This window comes from Macrobrachium nipponense, chromosome 5 (genome assembly GCF_015104395.2).
Source record: "Macrobrachium nipponense isolate FS-2020 chromosome 5, ASM1510439v2, whole genome shotgun sequence".
Taxonomy (NCBI): domain Eukaryota; kingdom Metazoa; phylum Arthropoda; class Malacostraca; order Decapoda; family Palaemonidae; genus Macrobrachium; species Macrobrachium nipponense.
The window spans coordinates 104,642,082-104,668,811 of NC_061107.1; the positions used below are offsets into that span (position 1 = coordinate 104,642,082).

At 39.5% G+C, this 26,730-nt stretch overlaps 1 long non-coding RNA gene across 1 annotated transcript; it reads right to left on the reverse strand.

Moving 5' to 3' along the window:
• Nucleotides 1-1,298: 1,298 nt before the first annotated feature.
• LOC135215569 (uncharacterized) lies at nucleotides 1,299-24,769 on the reverse strand. Its single transcript, XR_010314731.1, has 3 exons — nucleotides 24,595-24,769; nucleotides 18,333-18,477; nucleotides 1,299-7,120 (listed from the first exon to the last, which is right to left on the reverse strand). It is a non-coding gene; the product is annotated as an uncharacterized LOC135215569 (long non-coding RNA).
• Nucleotides 24,770-26,730: the final 1,961 nt, after the last annotated feature.

Here is a 26,730-nt window from a genome sequence, read left to right on the forward strand (position 1 = left end):
CTGATGGCAAAATAAAATCCCATTCATTTTATTCTATGAACAACTTGTAAGAAAAAATGCAATTTTTTTATATTTATATATTTTGACAAAATAAACCACTCCATCACAAAAGGCACCTTCACAATTGCAATACGTATATGGCAATTTACCAAGGCCATAAGGCCGCATTGATAGAACCTCACAGGGTTTGCCATAATACAAGTCCTTATTACAACCTGTATTAATGAGGTAATTTAGGCAAACCACAGAGATAAAAAAAAAAATAAACACTTGACTTTCATGGGACCCATCCAACTAGTTTGTTTCTAATGGCAAATCTTACATTCTATTTAGTAAACTGCAGTTCTTTAGAAAACACACAATTGGGAAATACAAAAATGCTGAGGATTCTGACAAATCTCTGGACAGAAGATAATAAATTTCTTGTGTTAACTGACCTAACATTAATATGATTCCATTTATTTCTTCTAAAGCACACTTGGCATCAGTTTCTATGAAAGGGAATTGAAGGCCAACAAATTGTTTAGCAATCGTTGGGAATGAAAAAAGATTGAACGATGTACTATAAATATCAAAAGGGAAAATTTTAAATCACACAAGCAAAGTTGAAAAGTAATAGGTGGCCTTCTACATGAGTGTCATAGATCGAAAACATCATATATGTGTCAGCCAGGAAAGAACAAGACACCATAGGAACTCATGATGCGATCAACCTCCTAATGCATTTACTGATAAAGGCTCAGGCTTAGAGGGATACAAAAGATGGCTTCAAAAACTGGAGAAGAATAAGCAGAAAAGGATAACAAGGCCTATGAGGAGAAGAGGAAGGTGGCTAGATGATGATGATGATGCTGTGGTAGATAATGAATCAGAGAAGGGCCAAGATTTGAATATAAGAAAGGGAGTAGACAGACCAGTGAAGGCAGAGCTTCAAGATTCTTCTGTGATGGTTAAAACTATTATCTCAAGGATGTTATGAAAAGAGGAATCAATACAGATGCCTTCACATATACTACTCAAATCAGCAAGAGAACTCATGTGATAAGGAACAGAAGAAAAGTACATGGGAATGTCTATTCAAAATGAGCAAACACCGCAAGCATCTACAATATACGGAACAGATAAAATGGAAATAAATACATACTAACATTATTATATATAATATATATATGTATATAGTTTAATATATATAGTATATATATATAATATAATATATTATATATCTATATATATATATTATATTATATAATATATATATATATATATATAATACATACATCAACAAACACATCATAAACAGTAAAGTAAATATAAACACAGAATCAATCACTAGAAGGATATAATGCAAGGTTCGTTAAGGCAGAATTATACAGATGGGCAGAAGATTGAGGAGAATGATCATACAAATTATATGTAAAGGTTAAGATTGCTTAAACAGAGTGTACATGAGTACGGGCGATGGAAGAAATATTGAAAAATCTCAAGAAAGCTCCGAACAGAGTACAAGAAATACAATTAGATGAGGCCTTACAAAGGCAAAGAGGTCTTCGTCTTACTAAACAAGTGTTGGAACTTAATACTAATATCACGAACAAGGAAGTATTGCAACACTGATTTACATTTCTGCATATTTAGGGCACATATAAGAAATGGCAGGATAGCGAAGTTGGAGTTGATATCCGTGCTAGGCCTAACCAAAATTCAGGGGACACGTGCCCACAGTGTAGAAGGGAAGTAGGTAGGCAACAAAAGGCGTTAGAATGCGACAAATGTAAGGAATGGTTTCATACAAATTGCGACAATATCACTAATGACCAGTATGCTGGCATTCAGAGAGCGGTAGATGTAATAAACTGGTATTGTGCAGAAGAGTCGAGACCAGAAGGATAGGGAGATCAAAGAACTCAGGGAAGAGAACCAGACGATTAAAGGTAGACTTCTATAAATAGAAGTAACCCTTAGGGACATTAAAGAGTCCCTAGTCAAAGACATAAAAGAAGAGATTAGGGACATTAAAGAGACCCTAGCAAAAGACATAAAGGAAGAGATCCTCAGCAGCAGTAGAATAAGGGAAACAATTCAGGAAGAAATAAGAGAGGCCCAGGACAAAGACAGAAGGAAGGAAACCTGATCATATTCAACTTGCCAGAGCCTCAACCAGGAGAGGAAACAGCAAACTGTAAGCTAGATGAAGAGAGGTGCAACGAAATTTTCACAAAAGAACTTGACCTTAATAAAGACGAATGGAAAATTAAAGATATAGTAAGGTTAGGTAGGCCACGACTGCAACAAGGACAAAACAATGAGACGATGGGCAGATCAAGGCCCGGAGCACTAATAGTGAAACTCAGCAATGAGAGGGAAAAGTGGAACATATTAAAAAGTGCCAGACTGCTAAGGAATGCAAAGAAGGATATTTACAAGAAAATATCTATAGTACCAGACATGACTGCGAAAGAAAGAGAAAAAGATAGCATATTAAGATCTGAATTAAAGAAAAAGCAAGATAACAAAGAGGAAGGATGGTTCATAAGTAAGGGAGAGCTGAAGAGAAGGGAAAACTTTCAGACGACTAGAATGCTTTAAAAATGAAGTCCAGGGAACTATAGATAGAAACAATAGAATTGTTAGAAGTGTAAATGAGTTAGAGGTAGGAAAATATAAAATAGAAATGTAAATAATTTAGAGACAGGGAGTAATAATATTTCTAGGAGTGTAAATAATTTAAGAGAAAATAGAATATCTAGTAGTATGTTAAGAATTCTGAGGTAGGGAGTAGAAGAAGGGAAATTAATTTAGGGCAGGTAGGTGAAGGAAGTAACTTTAGTAACAATCTTAGACTATTTGACCTAGAAGAAAAAAGTTGTTCGCAAATGATGGATAAATGTCTATATGGTAGAAGCAATTTTGTAAATAGAGAAAGTGAAAAGATAGTGAGCAAGACAGAAGATACATCAAGAAATCTTGAAATAAAGCTCATAAACATCCAAGGACTGACAAAAGCAAAATAATCGAGCTAGTGGAGATAACAAAAGAAAACAAAACTATGTACAAGCATCAGAGTGGTAGACTCAATGAGAGATGAAGGCGACACCAAACAAGGAGGTTTACTAATAATATATAGAGCCAAAGGAGAGATCCAGATGGAAAAAGAAATGTCGGAACACAAAGACATTCTAATAGTAAAGGTTAATTAAGGAACAGCCATATTTAACCTAATTCTAGTCTACATGTCAACTAGTGATAAAGAAAGAAATAAACGAATAATAAGCGCCTTACATGCAGCAATAGAGAAAGCCACAGACCTGCCTGTGATTGTCCTTGGGGATTTCAATGGGCATTTAGGTTTCATAGGGACACAAGAACTTGACCAAAATGGAAAATACGCTATGGACCTAATGGAAAAATATGACCTAACGCTATTAAATGGAGATCCCAGCTGCAAAGGAAGGAGAACCTGGAGTAGAGATCAGCACAGCGCTATAGATTTTGCCCTAGTCAACCAAAATATGTAAAAATACTATGAATGTATGGAGATAGATGAGGGAAAATATGAATATGACCTATCAGACCATCACCTCATAAAGGTCCAATTCAAATGAACACTAAAGTAAGGACAACATTCAGAAATGAAACAAAAGAAATCAAATATTTGAAAGTTACAGAAGAGTCTACCTGGAAATACCTTGTATATATAGAGTATAAAGTAAGCCAACAAGACAGAAAAGGAGATCTAACCCAGTTGGAAGAAACAATGAGTGAAGCAAAAGCAATTAACTTAGAGAAGATAATCAAAAAAGGTTAAAGACAAGAAAGCAAGAAGAAACAGAACCAGTATGGGTCACCAAACAAAGAAAAAAATAAGCCAAAGAAGGATATATAACAAATTAAATAGGAAAGCCACAAGAATAGAAGAAAAGAGATACTACGAAGAAGCATATCTTAAAAACAAAAAGTACAGATAATAATTAAGAAAGCATATGAACGATATGAAGAAAAGGTTAGAAATGAGATAATGAATGATAAAAACAGACACAGGAAAATCTGGGGATATATAGACATGCTGAGGGGAAAGACCACATCAGAAAAAGAATGGATAAGAATATTCGACGAAAATAAGAGATGAAGGACGAAACCCTCCGGAAAGAGCTGGTAAAATTCTGGGGAACAATATACCAAAAAGAAGAAAACAAAATAGGAGAGATATGGAATGAAAGCAAGAAAGAACAGTACAATCATGACATGGAAGAAATAGTGAAAAAATTAGGACAGCAGATGAAATAACATATATCTTTAAGGGAACACATGCATGGAGTGTATGATTTAACAGAGACAGAGATAAGACCCATGGAAGAAATCAACATAACAGAAGAAGATGTAAAAAAATCAACTTGAGAAAATGAAGGCAAATAAAGCACCAGGGCCAGATGGAATGAAGCCAGCTCTGTTCAAACTACTCTTACAAAGTAACAACCTTCAAAAAGAATTGGTAGAATGTTTAAACAGCATACTGAAGGGCAGGGAAACGCAGAGAAGCTGGTTTAAGTAAAAAACAACAGTTACGCCCAAAAAACAAAACCCCACAGTCAAAGATCTAAGGCCAATTGCTCTAACAAATGCATCATATAAAATTTTCATGGGGATCCTGAAAACCAAAATAGAAAAGCATTTTAGAAATATAGGAAAAATGAATGAACTGCAATCGGGCTTTACCGCACAAAGGAGAGGAATCGATAATTTATATATTTTACAATACTGCATACAAGAAACGTAAAGAAGAAAGGACCCATTATTTGTAGTATCAATAGACTTTCAAAAAGCATTTGGTAAAAAGCTAATTGAGGTCATGATGAAATATAGGCTGCATGCAGAAGTAATAAATGCAGTTGCAAAGATATATACAAATGATGTAACAAGCCTATGCCTTAACAATATAGAACAAAAAGAGCTAAATGTAACTAATGGAATAAGACGGGGATGCAATGGCTCAACCATATTCTTCCTACTAATAACGTACCTGATAATAGAAAATTAGAAAATACAACAGGTTTTATAAATGAAGTAATAAGGATAGTGGCACTATTATATGCAGACGATGGATTAATACTAGGCCACTCACTAGAAGAAATAACAAAATCAATAAAACTCTTATGGAAATCGCAAGTGAATGTGGCTTAAACATAAACAAGAACAAGAGTAATATACTAATATACAACGACTGGTACAGTATCGATGATGCAGAGAATATGGAGCACATAGAAGGAATGAAAATAGTTAAGCATATTAAATACCTAGGAGTGACAATCAACAACATGAAAGACTGCTTCAGAGAACAGATGAAAAGGGCCCGAGTTAAAGCAAAGCAGATGGCAAATATGGCTAATGCAGTCATCAATAAAAGCTGTAGCAGAGTAAAAATAGGAAAATTGTACTGGAAAGGACTAGCGATGCCATCATTCATTGTATGCCATGGAAGTCATGAAGCTTGACAAGAAAACTATAAATGAATTTCAGAAGATAGACAATCAAGTATATAGAACAATTTTGAAAGCGCCAAGTTACACAGCAAGTTGTGCATTAAGATCTGAAATAGGGGCCTCTTCCTGTCACTCAAGAGATATCAAGAATAAACTATTCTACCTGAAACATACACTGAAGAGTTGTGGAAATAGGTTCCTATATGAGATAACCATGGATCAGTATAAAAAAAAACCTGGATAATGCAAGTAAAAGAGTACATGAAAGAACTAAACATAAACTTAAGTAAAATTGAAGCAGTTAAAGACAAACAGTTAAGAGAAATAATAAACAATTGGGACAGAAAAGCATGGCAGAAAGAAATGAATGAAAAGTCAACGTTAAGAATCTACAGAAAATATAAAGAAAACACAAGAGAAGAAATCTGGTATGACAACACTTAAAAGGAGAAGATGCAAAATGTTTATGCTGTGAGGAACAAAATGAAAATTTAGAACATTTCTTACTTTACTGTCCAGCATACAATGAGATTAGAAATAGATATACCTTTATGCAGCAACCCTATCAAGAAAATAAAGAGGAATTAGTAGCAAATATACTCTTATTGGTAGATCTACTGAGGGAGGAAGTGGAGAATAGGAAAGATTTTATAAAAGAAATGTGGTATTTCAGAGAGAAGAAACTCAAACAAACACAAAAGAGGAATAAAACAAGCAAGGGAGCCGTTTCAAAGGCATATCCCACCTACTACTACTACTATGTGAGATCTTGTGTGAATATAGTGACTGAAACAGCCAAAGAATCTATAAATACTACAATAAACTCTCGGGCCCATCACAGATCAGCACAGGGCCCATCATCACTAATCATAGTCATAGAAGAAGTTACAGATAAATGAAAAAAGGGAGGCCCCTATGAGCTGCTGAATACAGATGTTCTGGTGTTAACCGAGGAAGATATCTTACAATATTTTTTGAAAAATTGGATACAGAAATGGGGAGCTAAGGACAGAATATCAAAGCAAGGAAAATAAGTTTATGATGAAGGAAGAGGACACCAAGGGTAAGGCATAGTTTGAGACCACCATGGGTATTCTGAGTGAAAGCACACTAAGCGTAAGATAATGAAGAAAACTCTTCAGATATCAAACTCATATGAGGGAAACCTGACAAAAAATGGGAATGAAGGTGTGTAAAATACTGACATGGAAATTATATGAGTAACCAACTGATGATCTTATAATTGCCCTGAAGTAAATCCAGGCTGAAGGCATAAGCTTGAGCACAACCACAAAGTAGATATTACTAAAGTCTCTCTTTGGTATCCTTTCAGCCTCAAGTGCACCGCTCTTTCTCTCTACTCTTCGCCAGTTCCCTCTGGTCTCTTTTCACATTAGGCACCTAACTTCTATAACTTTACCTCTCGTTATTTGTCATTCTGATTCAAGTCAAATGAGAGAAGTACAGTGAGTTTTGCAGTTTGATTGAATCAAATCTCTTCAGTAGGATGGTACATGTTTGTGATCCTGTAAGCAACGTCTCCTAAACCCAAAGCCATCGACAATGCTAAATTCAATCCAAACTCCAATCAAATATGCTACCTTCAGCATCCATATAACTGTATATTTTCATCTTCAAGTAACCTGTAATGAAAAAAAAAAGTACAAATTCAAAGTTGTAGTTTGGAAAATTTTCATATAACAAAATAATGCGATAATATAATGCAATAACATACAATACCCTTGCCTTAACACATGTTCTGACCAGAAAAATGTTATTGTTAGTATACAATAAGGTTTTGTACATACTTACCTGGCAGATATATACTTAGCTATACGTCTCTGACGTCACGACAGAATTCAAAACTCGCGGCACACGCGACAGGTAGGTCAGGTGATCTACCTTACCCGCCGCTGGGTGGCGATGTAAGAACCAATCTCCCTTTCCAGCCAGAATTTTTTTCCTTCCACCGGTCTCCTGATGGGAGGCTGGGCGGGCCATCAATCGTATATATCTGCCAGGTAAGTATGTACAAAACCTTATTGTATACTAACAATAACATTTTTGTACATGAACTTCCCCGCCTCATATATATACTTAGCTGATTGACACACTTGGTGGAGGGAAAGAGACAGCAATATAAATATGGAAAAAAGGGGAAAACAACACTAGTTGTAGGATGTAAAAACAACCTTGGTTCTTACCTGTTTAGGCAGAAGACTTCGTAGTTACTGTCTATGAGTCTGCGTTGCCTTAAGAGCTTCAGCGAGGGCGTGACCTACAGCTGACAGACTCTTTGGGTCTATCAAAGGGATTTGGTTGTCCGCTTACTGATAGAATCCGAGCAGGATCTGTCAACGGGGATTCGCCCACTTATATGACAGAACTAACCACTATCATTGCAAGGAGCTCAAACATACACCGATCACCTAACCAATCTAATCATTGTTAGCACTACGAATTGAAAACATGCCTACCCGCATGTTCTTTCAAACAACCAAAACAAAAAACCTTACAACCTAACAAGGGGAAAAAAAAAAAAATATACTACTAAGGATATGTCTCAGCTCCCTGCCCCAGCACCGAATCCGCCGATACGTACGGGCCTAACCCGAAGCACTTTTTCATAACGTAATTTTGACGTCTCTCAGATAGTGGTTTTGCAAAGACTGAGTTGCAACGCCAGAATGTTGCCTTCATTATATTACTCAGGGATATGTTTTTGTTTAAAAGTCAATGACGTGGCAATAGCTCTTACCTCATGAGCTTTTACCTTAAGAACTTTGTATTGACTTTCCTCACATATCGCATGCGCTTCTTTCACCAGGCTTCTGATAAAGAAAGAAAGCGCATTCTTCGAAAGTGTCCTCCTTGGATCTCTTACAGAGCACCAAAGGTTGACATCATTGCCTTAAGTTTTTTCTTTCTCTGTAGATAGAATTTCAAACTTCTTACTGGGCAAAGAGACCTCTCTGCTTCCTCGCCTACTAATGCAGACAATCCTTGTACTTCAAAGCTCCTAGGCCAAGGATTTGAGGGGTTCTCGTTCTTGGCTAAGAACGAAGGAAGGAATGTGAACAGATAGCTGCATCTCCTCTGAATCCCACATTTCCTTCTAGTGCATGGAGTTCACTAACCCTTTTTGCGGAAGCCAATGCCATGAGGAAAATTGTCTTCTTCGTGAGGTCTCTGAACGATGCAGACTGAGGCGGTTCAAACTTATTGGACCTCAGGTAACGTAGCACTACATCCAGATTCCAACTCGGAACCCCTGGAGAAATCTTCTTGGATGTTTCAAACGATCTTATTAGATCATGAAGGTCCTTATCTTCTGAAATGTTTAACGTTTCTGTGCCTAACACTGCAGATAGCATGCTACGATAGCCTTTAATGGTTGATACCGCCAATCCACTTTCTTCCCTAAGGAAAAGTAAGAAGTCTGCTATTTGTGTCACAGAGGTACTGGAAGAGGAAAAGTGATGGCTCCTACACCATCGCCGAAAGACGTCCCTAACACTTCGATTGGTAGACTCTAATGGTATAAGGCCTTCTTGCTGCTGCGATAGCCGTTGCAACTCTTGCCGAAAAGCCTCTCGTTCTGACCAAACTTTTGACAGTCTGAAGCCAGTCAGATCTAGAGCGGGGAGGTTTTTGTGATATCTCTCGAAGTGGGGTTGTCTGAGCAGATCGATCCTCTGTGGTAATGTTCTCGGAAGATCTACTAACCATTCCAGTACCTCTGTGAACCATACTTGTGGCGGCCAAGAACGGGGCTACCAGCGTCATCCTTGTGCCTCCGATTCTGCAAATTTCTTTAGAGTCTCTCCCAGTATCTTGAATGGGGGAAAAGCATACGTGTCTAGACCCTTCCAATCTAGTAGGAACGCGTCTATCGACACTGCCCTGGCGGTCCGATATCGGAGAGCAGTAGTTGGCTATCCTCATATTCTTGGCTGTGGCGAAGAGGTCTATATGAGGTTTGCCCCAAAGCTTCCACAGATCCTGGCAAACATCTTCGTGCAGAGTCCACTCTGCCGGCAGGACTTGATCTTTCCTGCTTAGGAGGTCTGCTCTGACGTTCTTTTCTCCCTTGTATGAACCTGGTAAGGAGACAAATCTTCCTTTTTCTGCCCAAAGCAGGAGTTCTTTTGCTGTCTCGTACAGGGAGAAAGAGTGAGTCCCCTTGCTTCCTGATGTAAGCCAGGGCCGTGATGTTGTCCGAGTTGATCTGAACTGTTGAAGCTAGGACGTGGGGCTCGAAAGCTTTCAAAGCTAGCCAAACCGCCATCAGCTCCTTCTTGTTGATGTGCCAGGTCACCTGTTCCTTGTTCCAGGTGCCTGACACTTCTCTTGAGCCGAGCGTCGCTCCCCAACCTGTTTCCGAGGCGTCGGAATACAACACTTGGTTGGGGTTCGGAATGTGAAGGGACATACCCTTCTGCAACTTGAGAGGGTTGGCCCACCAAGAGAGGTCCTTCTTGATTTCCTTTGAAATCTCGAAGGAGAACTCTAGGTTTTGTGAATGACACCTCCAGTTCGATGGAGAAAGAACTGGAGAGGTCTGAGGTGCAACCTTCCTAGAGAAAGGAATTGCTCCAACGAGGAGAGTGTCCCCAACAAACTCATCCACTCCCTCGCTGTGCATACTTCTTTCTCTAGGAAAGGGCTTTGACTTTCTCTGACCCTCGGGCTATCCGTTCTGGAGACGGAAAAGCCCGAAAATCCAGAGAAGCCATCCGAATCCCAGATAGATACGATCTTGACTGGGGATCAACTGAGACTTTGAAAGTTCATCAAAGTCCCAGCGAACTTGCCATGAAAAGGGTCTTTTGTAGGTCCTCCAAACATCTTTCCTGAGACTTGGCTCTGATCAGCCAGTCGTCCAAGTAAAGGGACACTCTGACTCCCTCCAAATGTAGCCATCTTGCTACATTTTTCATTAGGCCTGTAAAGACCTGAGGGGCTGTTGAAAGGCCGAAGCACAAGGTCCCTGAACTGGAATATCTTCCTCCCATCATGAACCTGAGGTATTTCCTTGACGAAGGATGGATAGGCACATGGAAGTAAGCGTCCTGAAGATCTAGGGACACCATCCAGTCCCCTGGCCGAAGGGCCGCCAACACTGAGGATGTCGTCTCCATGGCGAACTTCCTCTTTTCTACAAAGAATTCAGGGCGCTTACATCCAGAACCGGTCTCCATCCCTCCTGAGGCTTTTGGAACTAGAAAAAGGCGGTTGTAAAAGCCCGCGAGCAAGGGTCGCTCACTAGCTCTATAGCCTCTTTCTCGAACATTAGTTCCACTGCTTGTGTTAAAGCAAGGCTCATGATGGGATCCCTGTACCTGGCCACCAACTCCCTCGGAGTCGTTGTCAACGGTGGTCTTTCCGTAAAAGGAATCAGATATCCTTTCCTTATTATAGAGAGGGACCAGTTGTCCGCTCCTCTCTTTGTCCAGGCTTCCGAGAATCTTAGAAGTCTGGCACCTACTGGTGTTTGGAGGACTACTTCCCTACTTCTTAGCTCTGACAGAGCGTGAGAAGGATCTACCTCTCTTGAAAGTTCTATTACCTCTCGAGGTAGAGGCTCTAGAAGGGGGGGGGGGGCCCCCTCGAAAGGGCTCCTGTCTAGCTGGAGTCTCCTTCTTAGTATTCGTCTGGAAGGAGGTCTTAGGCTTCCGTGCCGACTGTGCGAGCATGTCCTGAGTCGCCTTCTCAGAGATAGATCCTGAGATGTCCTGGATTATCTTCTTTGGAAAAAGCAGAGGCGAGAGCTGCGAATACAGGAGAGAGGCTCTTTGGGCATGCGAAACAGACTCGTGAGAAAAGAGCAGGAAGACTGATCTCTTTTTAAGGATCCCTGCTCCAAAGAGGGAGGCTATTTCGCTCGATCCATCTCTAACTGCTTTGTCAATGCACGTTAGAACACTGTTTAGATCTTCTGGCGAAATAGCATCCGGGTTCTGAGTCTTCTTAGCCAAGACCCCAAAGACCAGTCAAGGAAGTTGAAGACTTCCAAGACTCAAACATTCCCTTCAGCAGGTGGTCAAGCTCGTTCATGTAGCCAGGTCGTTTTGGCGACAAAAAGAAGCCGAGCGTCGTGCTGATCCACCAGAGAAGAGAAGTCCGCATCCGCCGATGAAGGAAGACCCAGACCTAAGGGATTCTCCAGACTCGTACCAAAATCCGAGTCTGCCCGTAAGCTTGGAAGGAAGGGAAAGAAAACACAGTTTTCCTTTCTTTCCTTCCTTAGAAAGCAGCCAATCACCAACACCTCTCAAAGCTTTCTTCATTGAAGATGTTGGCTTCATTCATCTCACACAAGAGGAAACTTTCGTCTTCTTCGAAGTCGAGAATAAAGAGAGAGGAGAAGGAGGAGCGACGGGAGTAAGGGAGTCTCCAAACTCTTGAAGAAGTAGATCTGTAAGGATCTTGTAGGACGAAACTGACGAGTCCTTCACCAAATCCTCTTCTGAAGGTTCAACTTCATCCACTGAAGAACCCTCCGCTTCTTACGAGTGCAGTTAGCCTTCTCTAAAGAAATGCGCCTGTCCAGAGAGTGTCTAGTAGTAGACTGGCGCCTATCAGGGGAAGCCAAAGTTTCTGGAGAGCTCCTCTCGAATGAGTCTTTCCTACCTCTGTGAGTGCGTGCTCTTTGCTCCTTAATCCTACTCCTAGAATTCCGGGCTTCCAAGGGGGCAGAGCGCCTGTTAGGAGAGGAGAGCCTACTATGCTCAAGGCGCTTCTCAGATCCATTGCGCCTGTTCAAAGGAGAGCGGCTGCCAGGCGAGCTGCGCCTACCATGAGGCGAAACGCCTACTAGGCTCTTGGCGCCTACTTACAGAGAGCGAAGGTCTGGAGAAGGTCGCTTACTAGGAGACCGGCGTCTACCATGCTCCACAAACTTCGCCTCCCGACTTGTGTGTTCTCTTCAAAAGGTAGTCTCCTAGAAGAGACATATCTTTCAGGCTCTACGCGCCTGTCCTGAATCGAGCGGACTAAAAGTAGAGCCGCGCTTATCAGGAGAAAAGCGCCCATCAGGAGAAAAAGCGCCTATCCTCCGCACCACGCTTGGGAGCGGGAGAGCGTCTACTTGGGAGTAGCGCTACTAGGCTCAAGGAGCCTAAATAAGGAGAGATCCTGTCTCTTGATGAATCCATCAAAGAGTAGGCTCTCTTATCCGGAGAATGAAGGATCTTCGTAAAAGAGCGCGAGGACGAGGCGTACGCCTGTCTTTAGACGAACGCCTACTAGTCGTAGATCCCTTCTACTGGAGAGATGTAGTCACCAGGAGAAAGCTTCTTGGGCGATTGATGTCTGGAAGACGACAGCGCCTGCTGAGGAAGCGCGCCTCCTTCCATCCGCTGATAAAGGAGAGAGAACCGACTCTGACTGAGACGGTAAGACAGGGTGAAGGAATCCTAGACTTCTTGACAGGGAGAGAGACGTCTTTCCAGCCGCGTTCTCCTGCCAAGGAGCCCGCCAGTGCCGAAATCTGCGCTTGCAGTCCCGCAAGAATTCGAGCTGGAGATCTTGTAAAATCCTCACCGGTAGAAGAGGCTCGAAGCCTACTATGAGGCGAGAACTCCTGCTCCTCCTGGGTTTCTGATCTCTACTTCCGGCTCTTCTGGAAAAACTTCCGGGCTGGAAGGAAAGGAGCCAGGCGCCTTCCAGGCTCTCTTCAGTGGTCGTGAAGAATCCGAGGCGCTCCATCCTCTTCTAGGTGAAGGAGAGGAAGACGAAGAGAACATTGGGCGCAATACCTCCTTCTTCGCGCGAACAAGGGCAGCCTGGGTACGATCATCAGGATCTACCGAGGGACGCCTGATCGGTGGGAGTTCTCCCTAACCTTCCTGCGGCTTTTGACTTTCCTCCTCCACTGGGACTGGGAGTCTGGAAGAGGTCTAGGCTGGAAGCATTAAGGAGCCGATCAGACGCACCCCTCCACTGCACTGGGTCACTGCACAATTCACCGTCACTACTCTTACCTTGCAACGAACGGATCTTCTTGTCCATGCTAAGGGACGTCGCTCTCATGGTTGCCACTTCCGTAGTCGTATCCTTAGGTTCGATGCAGGGCGCAGGAGCTGAAACTGGAGAAGGTTCTAATGCTACAACAGGATTTTCTTCTACCTCGCTAATACGAGACTTACTAGAACTTCTAGAAGAAGCCTTTCTCACCCTGTCTTTCTCTAACTTCCTCAAGTAGGAAGAAAGAGCCTTCCATTCACCCTCATCCAACTTCTCACACTCATTACACGGGTTATCAAAAGAACATTCTTTACCTCTACATTTTAAAGCAACTGTGTGAGGATCTACCGTAGCTTCGGTAGTCTCACCTTGCATTCATCCATAGCACACACTCTAAACATAGAAGATTTCTTAACCTCTAACTCAGACATCTCGAAATCAAAGAAAAATCCAAATCAATATCCAAAAACAATCCACAAATGCGTATGCCAAGCCAACAAGATCAGGTACTTCACCGAAAGTCAGTCCAAATAAATCCACGGCAACGAGAAATGAATAAAGCTGTCAGGAGGTAACAACCACAGGTGTAGTCGTCACCGGCGACAGAAAAAATTCTGGCTGGAAAGGGAGATTGGTTCTTACATCCGCCACCAGCGGCGGGTAAGGTAGATCACCTGACCTACCTGTCGCGTTGTGCCGCGAGTTTTGAATTCTGTTCGTGACGTCAGAAGACGTATAGCTAAGTATATATCTGACAGGGAAAGTTCATGTAAACGCAAAATTTAATTTTATGTTGATTAATACAAGAATACAAAATACTATAGCAGAATTCTTCTTGCATGTAAAATATAAAGATGTCTAGATCAACAAAGAACAGGTTTACAATGCTTAATTTCCATACATAGAATACACAAACAGCTTTTTACACCTCAGCCTAATACCCAAAATGGAGCAGTTGGCTATTTGCTTCATAGGCAGAGAGAATTAGTTAGTTTTTTTCTCATGATGGTGATTACATTGTCTCCACTGAGAGAAGAACCGTTGATCAGTGCTCTCATTGCGGTTTGGTATAGATTATCTGATTGGTTTGGGGCACTGAAACCCTTGGGTTCTTCAGCACCATGGGCTTTTGACTGCCAATTTTGTTTATTATGAATTACACACTTTATCCATAGCTAAGGTTACGGAGTATAGCTTACAAAATTACAGCAATACTGTATTGTTATTTGTGAAACAGAATACTGAAATGTGATTAAGGTCTGGCAGACAATAAGAAATTCCCTCATGATACAGCTAAAATAGTTCAACCTTAAGTTCATTTCAACTCAATACAATAAAAACAAATTCAAAACCCCAATATTCCTAATCTTCATTGCTGTATTAAGGTTAGTAACCTCTTTGGTTTTATAAAAATTCACACTTAAACAATCTTTACCTGTGACAAGCCCTATAGGCACCTTATATGATCCCTTCTTAGGACCAATTTTTCCTTTCTATCAAAGTATTTTCATAATGCTATTTCATATTGAGATTCCCATAAGACTTCACCCACATGACTTATCAAATGAGAACTGAAGATAGGAAAATACAAATCTATTATACCTGAAAATGCGTTCTACCCAAATTCACATAAAAACACCAAATACAGAAACTATGGGGTCAACCAAAACTGAAAATTCTGCTCTACTTAAGTAATGGAAAACTTGAAAAAAAAATTTAATTTTAATAAATCAAGTCTTTTAATCTCTAATACACAAAAGTGGCAGATGGATCCAAGATATCCTCTGCAACTCTGTAACAACCGTATTAGATTCTCTGGTATGAAAAAGCCTAAATCTAAAAGCATTGCTGCCACTTTTTAGGAGTCATGTTCAAGAGGCACATTAACTTTGCTGTGCCATCTAACTCGACTAAATCCCATTAACCACTCACTTTCATCTAAAAATTCACCAACATGCAAATATACAACAGCCATTAAATGTGATGACAGGAATTCACCCTTCTGTTCTGCTACTGGAGGCTTTGGCTGACTGCACCTGGGACATTTCATCATAGCAAAATTAAAAAAGGGCAACCAACTACGTCCCTTTTCTTTGATTCTGACAAATCTCAAGGGCGTTTAAAGGGACTGATAATTCATTTAAAACCTTTGTGTATCTAAAAGGCAGTGAATGAAATTCCAATGTCATTACTCTTATAACATTTACATCTTAGTTCTTTAACTCCATGTAACTTTTATCCAGAAAAAATGAACGGCTCCTTCAAAATAATTTCAGGAATGAGCAACCCTTTCATGGAGTCTTGTCATTGTCAAACTTTTATTGTTTGTTTGTATGGTATTTTTACGTTGCATGGAACCAGTGGTTATTCAGCAACGGGACCAACGTCGAGAGTGAACTTCTATCATCAGAAATACACATCTCTAGCCCCTTAATGGAATGCCCGAGAATCGAACTCTTGGCCACCGAGGTGGCAGGTCAATATCAAACTTTTAAGTTCTGTCATTTCTCATTTTCTTTTAGACATTTTACATTGCCATTTCCCTAACCTACTAAGGAGATTAACAATCTACTCAAAGCATGAGTCTTCCTTGCTGCTCTCTTCAACAGAAGAATCAAGAACTTGCTGTTTAATTATGTCCAAAAGTTATTTCTCCTACCTTTATTTAAGGTTCTCTCTTCCGTACACAATCTAATTGGCTCAGGTGAAGAGATAGGAAAGCTACAGTGCACTAAAAGGAGCCCTCCTCACTGCCTACTGTAATCCAATAAAAAGACCTCCTCGAATATTTTCATTTCCTTCGACGCCACACTGTGTTTAGTCCACTGAGGTGAAATGCAGTATGGAAGACCATGTATGACACTCTAGTTCTAAGGGTGGGAAGGCATCAGTACCCTCCTCAATTCCTAAGTTCTAAGGGTGGGAAGGCATCAGTACCCTCCTCAATTCCTAAGTTCTAAGGGTGGGAAGGCATCAGTACCCTCCTCAATTCCTAAGTTCTAAGGGTGGGAAGGCAAGGTAAGGATCAGTACCCTCCTCAATTCCTAAGGAGTTTATTACTAATAGAGTGATTTGTTAAAAGACATAGGGGAAATATATCAGATATGAAGAATAAATTAGTAAGGTGATAGTGAATTAACAGTAGCACAAATACGTAATTTAAAAATACTAAACAATGCAATACAAGATCTAAAAGGCCAGTCTGAGAGGCCATCATTACTTAACGGGGAACTAATGATTCTTGGAGACGAAATTCACCAACAACCATTCATAGAAGCATTGCCTCTCTTGAAAAACCTTTCAATATAGCTCAACGAGGAAAGTAGAAATAATACATCAATATTTCCTAAGCATGCTACATAAAATGATTGAGTGTTTTCTAGAACTTGGCTCCAGTTTCAGTTAAAAGTGTTAAAACTGAGGATACTCCTCACATCAGCACAGTGAGAGAACCTACACTTCCGTCTTCATGCTAAATCTTCCACTAGAGGAATAAAAGTAATTTCCACTTGACCTAATCATCAGAACATTAATTTCCTCTAAGCAAATAATGGTACTATAGTAGATTCAGATCAGGGCGTATCCCTCAGTAGAGGTGGAACCTGCATTCCGCCTATGTGAATGGTACTATAATAGATTCAGATCAGGGCGTATCCCTCAGTAGAGGTGGAACCTGCATTCCGCCTATGTGAACTCTTGAGAGAGAGTGAGTTTCCAGCCCCTGTAAGTGGCTTACCACAACCAATAATGAGCATCGTATGGGACTGGCCTAGACATCAGATGCACCGGTGATGTGAATCTACTATATTACAAGGTGTATATTACTGTACGGTTAACTCTTTAAACCGAACAAAATTTGTCAATTGAAAACAGTTTGCAATCAAAATAGAATAATACGTATTTTGCTTGATAGCAGTTGGTAATCAAAACTTGAGGGAAGATTTATAATAATTTTGTAATAAACGATTAATAAGTCCATAATTTAAACACATTCAAATCTGTTTAAATTTTGGACTTATTAATCGTTTAATACAAAATTATTAAAAATCTTCCCTCAAGTTTTGATTACCAACTGCTATCAAGTATCAAATTTTGTTCAGTTTTCATTACAAACTGCCTTAAAGTAGCAAACTTGGTTCAGTTTTGATTACAAACTGCTATCAAGCAAAATACGCATTATTCTATTTTGATTGCAAACAGTTTTCAATTAACAAATTTTGTTCAGTTTTGATTACAAACCGCAATCTAGTATCGTTTTCTAAACTTTAATCACAAACTGCAATCAAGAAGAAAATTTTGTTCAGTTTTAATCACAAACTACAATCTCTTATCAAATTTTGTTCAGTTTTGATTAAAAACTACAATCGAGTAGCAAATTTTGTTGTTTTCATTACAACCTACTAAACTTTCATTACAAACTACTGAATTTTGTTCAGTTTTGATTACTATCCTCTTTCTAGTAAAAACTGCACACATCAATCTTTCATATACATTAAATGCTTTCATTTTATAAGAAGACATGTCATTACAAAATTCTTCATTACAGGTTCCAGTGCTTGGCCTTTGGCCTAGATCTTAATTCCATTCCATTCCAACATTGCTTTAGGTAATAGTACTAATAGTAGAGTCCTTTGGAGGAAAATTGAGAGTAACAGGAGGAAAATCTTTCGCAAAAGCACAATGAAATAAAACTGAGGAAAGTAAGATGGAAGATAATGAATATGAAAAGAGATACAGTAAGAGGAATGAAAGGGGTTGCAGTTAGGGGTCGAAGGAACGCTGCAAAGAACCTTAAGTAATGCCTACAGTGCACTGCATCAGGCACACTGACAGCACTATCCCTTCCAGGGCATAAAGCAAGTTTACTACCTCATTCCAATCACATACCTTATCTGGTTCCAACTGCACGAGACTTCACGGGAGACATCTACCAGGAACATCAGTTCTTAGTAGCCTGGTTCCCTCCATAGTGGTACTTTGTGGATCACTGTTTAGACCCCAATGACGACATCATTTTACTGGATTCACAGGCCTGCAACACAAGTGAAAATCATGAATTCATTGCAACCTCCTTCCAATGATATATTAAAAAAAAAAAACTTCCCAAAGGACAAATTACTGACGATGATATATAAATCACAACCATTCCGAAATCTAAAGACAATCAATTCTTCGACAGCCTCGTAGTTCTGACCATGTCTTATCAGATAATTTTCACAAATATATTTAAGTCTGTCACTGTCATATCCGAGGCTAAAGGCAGACCGCCCTTTTATCCCATTCCTACACCTATCGAGGGAAACCCTTGACTTTTAGTACTGGATACCAAAAACAAGTTGTTACACGTGCATTGATTAAACCTGTTTTGAAGAGAGAGAGAGAGAGAGAGAGAGAGAGAGAGAGAGAGAGAGAGAGAGAGAGTTTTTGCGATATAAAATTCAGTCTCATCCATTGCGGTGAACATCACCAGTGTCCAGGGACGGACTGGGACTAAATTTCGGCTCAGGACTTTGATGTTGACCGGCCCACTTGAAGATGGAGCCAAATAGAAGTGGGGAGGTATATCTTGAATTGAAAGTATACATTTGATGACTCTCTCTCTCTCTAGTGATGGGTCAGATAAACGGCTCTCGGGCATAACTAAAGGAATTACTTTTATTTTAGATTATCAAAATTTTCTTTGATAGTTCACTCTTAGGTGCAACTTTGTCAATTATTAAATCATTATCGAGAGACATTAATATATCACACTCTAATGTCATTAGCATAAACTCCTGGAGGTGTTCCTGTGAGTCTGCTTCTTAGACGATTTTTTATTAATTTCAAGGTCAGGAGATACTTGTAAGCTAGACCAATTATATGATAGGCATCAGTTAACAAGTTGTACCTACTGAGTATCTGGTAACAGCAGACTGGACAATTCTTAAATGATGAACATTTCGTTGCAATTGTCTCATGACTGTCTTCATTTAAATGAGACTCGTAACTAGGCCTATGTTTTAATTAATTTTCGTTTAAAAAAAACTTTTCTCCTAATGCGACAGTACAGGCATTATTAAGTAAAACCTCAAAGATATAAGATTCATCAGGAAATACTGTAAATCGATTGTTAGTACCATGTGAACATTTTACAGACGAGCCTAAGCTCACTAAGTAATCACATTAGAGTTATATTTTTTGTATCACATCTAGCTTTTCACAAATCATTACATTTCAAATATTAGTTAATCAAATAATATAATTTAAGTTTTCTTCTCGCTTTTCCTGATAATTATTATTGTGTGCGCCCTAAAGTTTAAGTAACGTTAGCAAAAATGCAATGTCTCATATCAGTGCATAAGATTATGATGTCATCAAAGTGTCATCATGTCTTTCAAAAGAAACTGTTTGAGAAACAAGTAACCCAGTGACAGCGGTTGAGCATGGGCGTATTGAAGTGTTTTCCTGAAATGCTAAATGCGAAAGCTCAGTGGCTATATGATGAAAAATTACACAAAACCACTTCACTTAAGCACAACACTTTACACACGTCACTTTGAAAGAACAATCACTGGAGTAAACGTAGTCACTTAGGAATAAAATTCGAATTCTTCTTCACCAACACACACCGATTCCATGCATTTCACAAGATTAACTTGGACAATTTTCCTGATTCTTGAATACACTGCGCCATTTTCTATATGATGACTGTTATATCCAAAGTTTGTTGAATGAAACAAATATTTTTTTTAACTTGCATAGTAATAGCCACGAGAAACTAACATACAAGAAATACCGATTGAGTAGCGTCTTACTGCCTGTGTGAGTGTGTAACCTTTCGCTAGCAGTATAGCCAGAAGCCTATAACGCAAAAGAACATTGCAATACAGCACTGTATTGAGCGGCTTGATCAAAGATTCGACATAACAATAGAATGTTATCATGTGTGCTGGCGATGAGATCAGTGTCATGCCTTCACACCCCCGTCCCCCCACCCGTCCCCTCCCCCACCCCCTCTCTCTCTCTCTTCTCTCTCTCGTTCCTCTCTCTCTATCTCTCTCTCCTCCTCCTCTCTCTCTCTCTCTCTCTCTCTCTCTCTCTCTCTCTCTGTGTTTTTTATCCGATTATATTTTCTTTGTTCCCTTATTCTTCAGATTTTAAAGTTTTCTTTCTAACTTTTTTTATTTTTACTGATTTTTTAAAAAATTATTTATAATATTTTTTTTACTAAAGACCGGCTCACAGGCCCCTTTTAACCACCGGCCCAAGAGGAAAAGTCCCCTTTCTCCAAATGGCCAGTCCGTCGCTGCCAGTGTCTAGCATTAATCTTATCTTGCAATGGAACCGAGGGCCTGACCTCAAGCAATGAATCTGATATCAAAGACTGTGCCAGTCACAGTATAAAGGCTACCATAAATATGATTAGAAAATTAGGGACTGCTCTCCACCTAGTATCAGGAAATTCAATATAGCACTGGCCACAACCCCTCTGTCTGTCACAAACAGTACAAAGGTGAGTCCACACTGCATTACAACATGCGTAAATAAGTGATTTTTTTTTTTACACAAGACTAAGATATCAAAATCATAACAAAGACAGCTGTTAACTTCCAATTTCCACGAGATCAAACAGTTTCATTGTTTAACATTATAGTTTCTGTGGAGAAATGTTCATCAACAGCATAAGTAATTGTTGATGAAGGCATTCACAAACCAACTAGCACTCAAGCAAGAGTATCAGCAGTTTCAAGTTTTAAAAACTAAGCAATTTCAATCACGGCTTTTTCAAGTTTTAAAAATTGAGCAATTTAGATCACGGCTTTTTCCAATTATGAAACCTGAAAATATAGATCCGCTAAGTGCGCTAACACACCACAGATATGACCAATTAACAGTTTAACTACTAGTACTAGCCTCACCGTACCAACCAGCTCTGTGGTCAATATACTTACTAGATACAAACCTCATGGTTTTAAACACATGGATGTAATTTGTGTTAGCATACACAAAATGGGGGAAACAAATCCACAGCTATTTATAGGTACATATAACAAAAAATAATTATCTACAAAGAGCTTTCGAAAATCTTAAGTGTGGAGTTGTTTCTCCATTTTAAGACTCATACTATTTTGAGTATTTTCAGACATGAGTTTCAGTAAACTTAAAAACCTGATTCTGGAATACATCCTTTCATGCTAAATCAACCTTATTTTTGGAAGTTTAGTGCACAAATCAAATTTCAAAACATTTTGGTTTACTATTTTTCTAATGCTTCAAACCATTGACCAAATTAATAGACAAGATAATAAAAAAAAAGAAAAACAATGAAACTGGAAGCCACGTTCCCACATCTCTACTCTAAGGTATGATAGGCCTATATTACCTTGGATGGGTATAGCCTTAAGGGTAAGGCTATACACACAATACCCCTCGTAGGCTCGAGCGTGGTTCAGGTCATCCTCAAATGACTTTTCTTCATAAACGTCGACCTGGATCAAAGGTCTTGGGTAGGTTTAGGGTGTATCACGTAAATTAGGATACCAGTGGCCAAACAAACTTAATCACTGATGGTATATAGTTTATTCTCTGAAATAACACAAATACCCGATTAGGAGAAGTCAGTGTTCCCCATACCCATACCCTGGGGCTAAAGTATCTCGAAGTTCTTGACCCAACCGGAATGACGACGCAGCATAACCCCCGACCCATGTCTAACCTGACTCCCTCATTGTCCAAATGCCCACTGTAGGAAGCAACGCTAACAATCTTCCTGGGAGTTACGAGATTCTTAACACTGTCACATGGTTCAAAATGAAAATAAATAAAGGTACTACCCAAAATAAGTAGCCTTCAGACGCCACTCAATACAAGACAGCCCGAAATAATAACTGCATAATTCGCAAATTTGAGGTTGGTATTTATGGAAAGGAAAAGGTCTATGTAGCATTCTTCGTAACAAGGTATAATATCCATGAAGGTAGTTTATTCATGGTTGTCAGCCATTTTGAAATGGCCTTGAAAGTATGAATGAAAAAACGACATGTATATACCATGTAAATGGATGCAGGTAGCTATCTTAAAAGAATCCCTGCTTACACCTACTGCTGTGGACAAAAAGAAAAAAAAGGGGGATAACTAAATAGTTAAAATAAATGTAATAAAAAAGGATTTTACCAACTCGAGAGACACTAGACACGGCTGGCCCACAGATGGACGAAAACGAAAATGAGAATAAAACGAACAATGAAAATTCAAAACAGTGTCATGAAGAAACGTTAATTGTCATGGAAACTGCCTCCCCAGAACTAATGTGAGAGAGAAAGAGAACAATCTCCCGTTAAGATCAAGGGGAGGGGGATGAAAAGGGAGAGGATGAAGAAGGGGGTCAAGGGAGAAAGAGGGAGAGGGAGAAGAAGGGGGGAGTGGGTGGTCTCTTTAATGACATCATCGTATCCAATCAAATGGATTTATATTTAAGTGTTTCTCTCTCAGCACTAATCACCTTAGAAGATGGACAGTCAACCACAGCTTACGATGTTTGAATACTGAATTTAGGCCAGACGCCAAGCACTGCGACCTATGAGGTCATTCAGCGCTGAAAGGAAAATTAAGAGTAATAGGTTACACGGGTGAAACATGAGGAAAACCTCGCAGTTGCACTATGAAACAATTGTTAGGATGGGGCAGATAGCAAGAAGGAAGCAAGAGAATTATGTACTATGGTGGAAAGGAGGGGGTTGCAGCTAGAGGCCGAAGAGACGCTAAAGGTGCACCGAATGGTGTGCACTGGTGGCGGTACCCCGTTACAGGGTACAATGTTTGTGCCAAGGACTGAATGTTATCTATTTGGGGGAGTTTTGAACTCCTTTCAATGCGCTCTACCTATCTATGTCTGTTTCACAGTTGGGTTGCAAACCGGATGTAAACTGTAATAATACCTTTAACTACAGATGTTTAAATTTGGTATTCAAGGTAACAAGGCATTCAGCCGGTAGCTTCACAATCCATACAACCTCACACCAAAGTTTAGATGGCATGTGTGAAACAGCCGTCAGTATGTCCTACTTTACTAAAACCATCAAGATTAGATTTCTCGGCGTTGCGATAAAAAAAAAAAAAAAAAAAAAAAAAAAAACGTACATCAAAGATAATAGTGAATAGACCGCGGATAAAATTATAGTCGGGGGCGGTGGGGAAAGGCGGAACTATAATTTAACTACACGTAAATATTAATGCAATATTTGTGCCCATATATCACCGACATTCTTTGGGAAAGACTTTTAATTAGAGAATATGATCTGTTTAATGTAGTGTCTGGCTCCATTTACCTACTTTTATGACTTACAAGTCAAATGACAGTGATTCCCTTCAGATGTTAGGTGTCAAGAATATTAACAATACCCTACATAAAATCCTTGAAGAATAGTCTCTATCATTCCCTCTCGGAAAATCTTACCATATATCTGGGACAATGAGTTCACTATATAGAATACAGGCCCCACCACCTTGTTGCAAGTTTGACCAAAGAAACCTGTTTTACAGCCGACATCTTGGTCCGACCGTTCGTCAAATATTAGGGAGGAAAAACACTTCCGACTAGATACATGAAGAACATTCACCATGAAATTAGCATTCATCCAGTCTTCGGTGTACACTACACAGTACACTGCAGATTTTACATTTTATTACAGTGACAGTTGGGAAAACAATGTCACTGAGACCCGGCTGTCGGGAATGCAAGGGTAACTTCCCTCAATTATAACAGTCGGGGAATCACACCGGACTTACCATAAACAGATATCTCATGATGGGAGCTTCTTGTACTAAATAAATAAGGACCTATGAAAGTCCTGAAAAGATACGAATTAAAACCCAGGGTTTTCATCCTTCCTGCCTAGTCACACGATTTGCCTTCTTTCTAAGAAATATTATACTATAAATCACTAATAAATATTACTGAAGTTCACTTCGTTTCCTACCGGAAACTGGTCGGCGACTCGGCTATAATATACCTCCATTTCTCTGGATAGCTTACAACTTAGGAGGAACCATCTTCGTAATTTGATTATGCTAAAATGAAACCAACGACCTAACTCAGTAGACGGACCCACACCACAACAAAACGTACCTTTTTCACAACAGCATCCCCAAAACCGGTAAAAAAACCTACCAATATTTACTGAGAATCCAATGACGGACGAACTACAGTCATCATAACACTGCACCGACTTCAGTGAGTTATCTGGAATGTCTCTCCAGTCTCCAAAGTCCAAACTCCAAAGTTCCGCCTGCCTTGAACCGTGGACACGCTTGAACACCCTATGGACCAATCAGAACCGTCCGTGATCTACCGAACTTCTGATTGGCTGAATAAGAGAGGCTTATTTCCAACTGACGTTACGTCGCTGTGCCTGTGAGTGACACCGTAACGTGGAAAAAGCGTTAAAAAGGGAATGCAATGGATCTTTGGCATACAAACTGTTAAAAGACTTATTCACTCTATATTTGATGCTTGACTGAATCAGTAGCTCAGTTAAGATGCTAATATTTGTAAAAGGAGATCTAGGCCATGATACAGAGGCGACGGATTTGCTCGGCGTTGTAGTCCCATGAACACGAAAGGGCTTCCAATACTGTCTTTCGAATTCAGGAAAGGGCTCACAAATATGATGCAATGTAACATACTAAAAAATTCAATTGTAAATCCCTTAGCCTGGGTTACCTGCTGTATCTGAACGTCCAAAGGACGCCCATCACAAGGGAAATTGGAATTCTAGTCTGGTCGGGGAAATTTGAGAAAGATCGAAAAGCGGCAGAGAGTCAGATCATTATCCACACGATGACAAAGCGGTATGTCATAATACAAGGCCAGTTTGACGACGTAGAGGGAGTTTGTCGAAAAATGAAGGAAACCACGAGGCATATCCTGCACAGAGGTCTGCCGGCCCTTCCATGAAATAAGCTATTCAGGAGAGAGAGAACTGGAATAGCTAGAAAAAAAAAACATCATGAATGAAAAAGATTTTTCCGAATACAACTTCTCAGGTTAATCTCTGGTCGAAGGCGCTTTTTTCGATGAGCCCATCCCAGCTGTTTCTATCTTAAATTGCTTCAAGTTGGTGCTGATAAAGTATGAACAGTTAGTATTTTGTGCAGTGATATCTTCTACACAATATCTTCTCCATTAATATGACGTCTTCACTTTCCCTAAGCAAGGAGAATGAAGATTCATTTTTCAAATATACCAACTTGATAAGAAATTACCTAATAAGCAACAACAATCATCATAACCCGATAGTACCTTCGTCTGATGCTGCCGATATCTTTCACATCACCCCGCAAGCACCTTATAGCAACCGGGATTCCTAGAATGTCCCCGCTAACGATGAATTACCTGCAAAACAACAAGTGAGGAGATCAAGAGGGATAGCCATGCGAAATATAAGTAGAGGAGAAGCAACCACCTAGTCCTAGTTGGATAGTTGACCGTCCTGCTTGTCGTCTTGTCCGTTTGAGAAACACATTGTCGAGGTCGTCGTCCATTGTTGTTTCTATATCGTGGTCCATTGGTTCTCTCCCTAAAACTGGAGGTTACATTATATTTGCTTTTTGTATTGATAATTTTAGTTAGAATAAAGACGAACCCAGGACAGGGTTCGAAAGCTTTTGTAACGTTTTTATAAAATTACTAATTAAGCGGTAGATATTATTTTGGACCAGATATACAGCATATCCCGTTCTCAATCTTTTTCTCTATACGTTTTTATTCAATAAATTATCTAGAAAAGATTACAACAAATCTAGAAGTACATACATTTCCATCTAGAATACATTGCTTTCAATGTTACAAAATTCTTTGTGAAATGCTTTAGCAATTTGTCTCTCAAAATGGCTTTGACATCTCTGGTTTTTTTTATAATAGAAGCTCTTATTCTATTTATAATCAAACGTTCAGGCACATTCTTGTCTTTGAACAACCATATATTTACAATATAAGTTGACAAAAGTAAAGATAGTTCTTTATACACTTGGAAACCTATAATTCTAACAGAAAAACTTAGAGCACTTATTAAAAAGTTAACGCATATAAATATGAATAACTATTGATTTGAAAAGCCCCTCACCCCAACCCCGGAAGAATCATTAACAAAATATGCTGATGTATATATTATATGATATATATATATATAGATATATATTAATTAATATATATATATATATATATTATATCTGTCAAAAGTGGCATACTTTCATCGGGACACTGTTGCAGTACTGTTTAACGAGAAACTTTTTTTTGGAGCTTGAT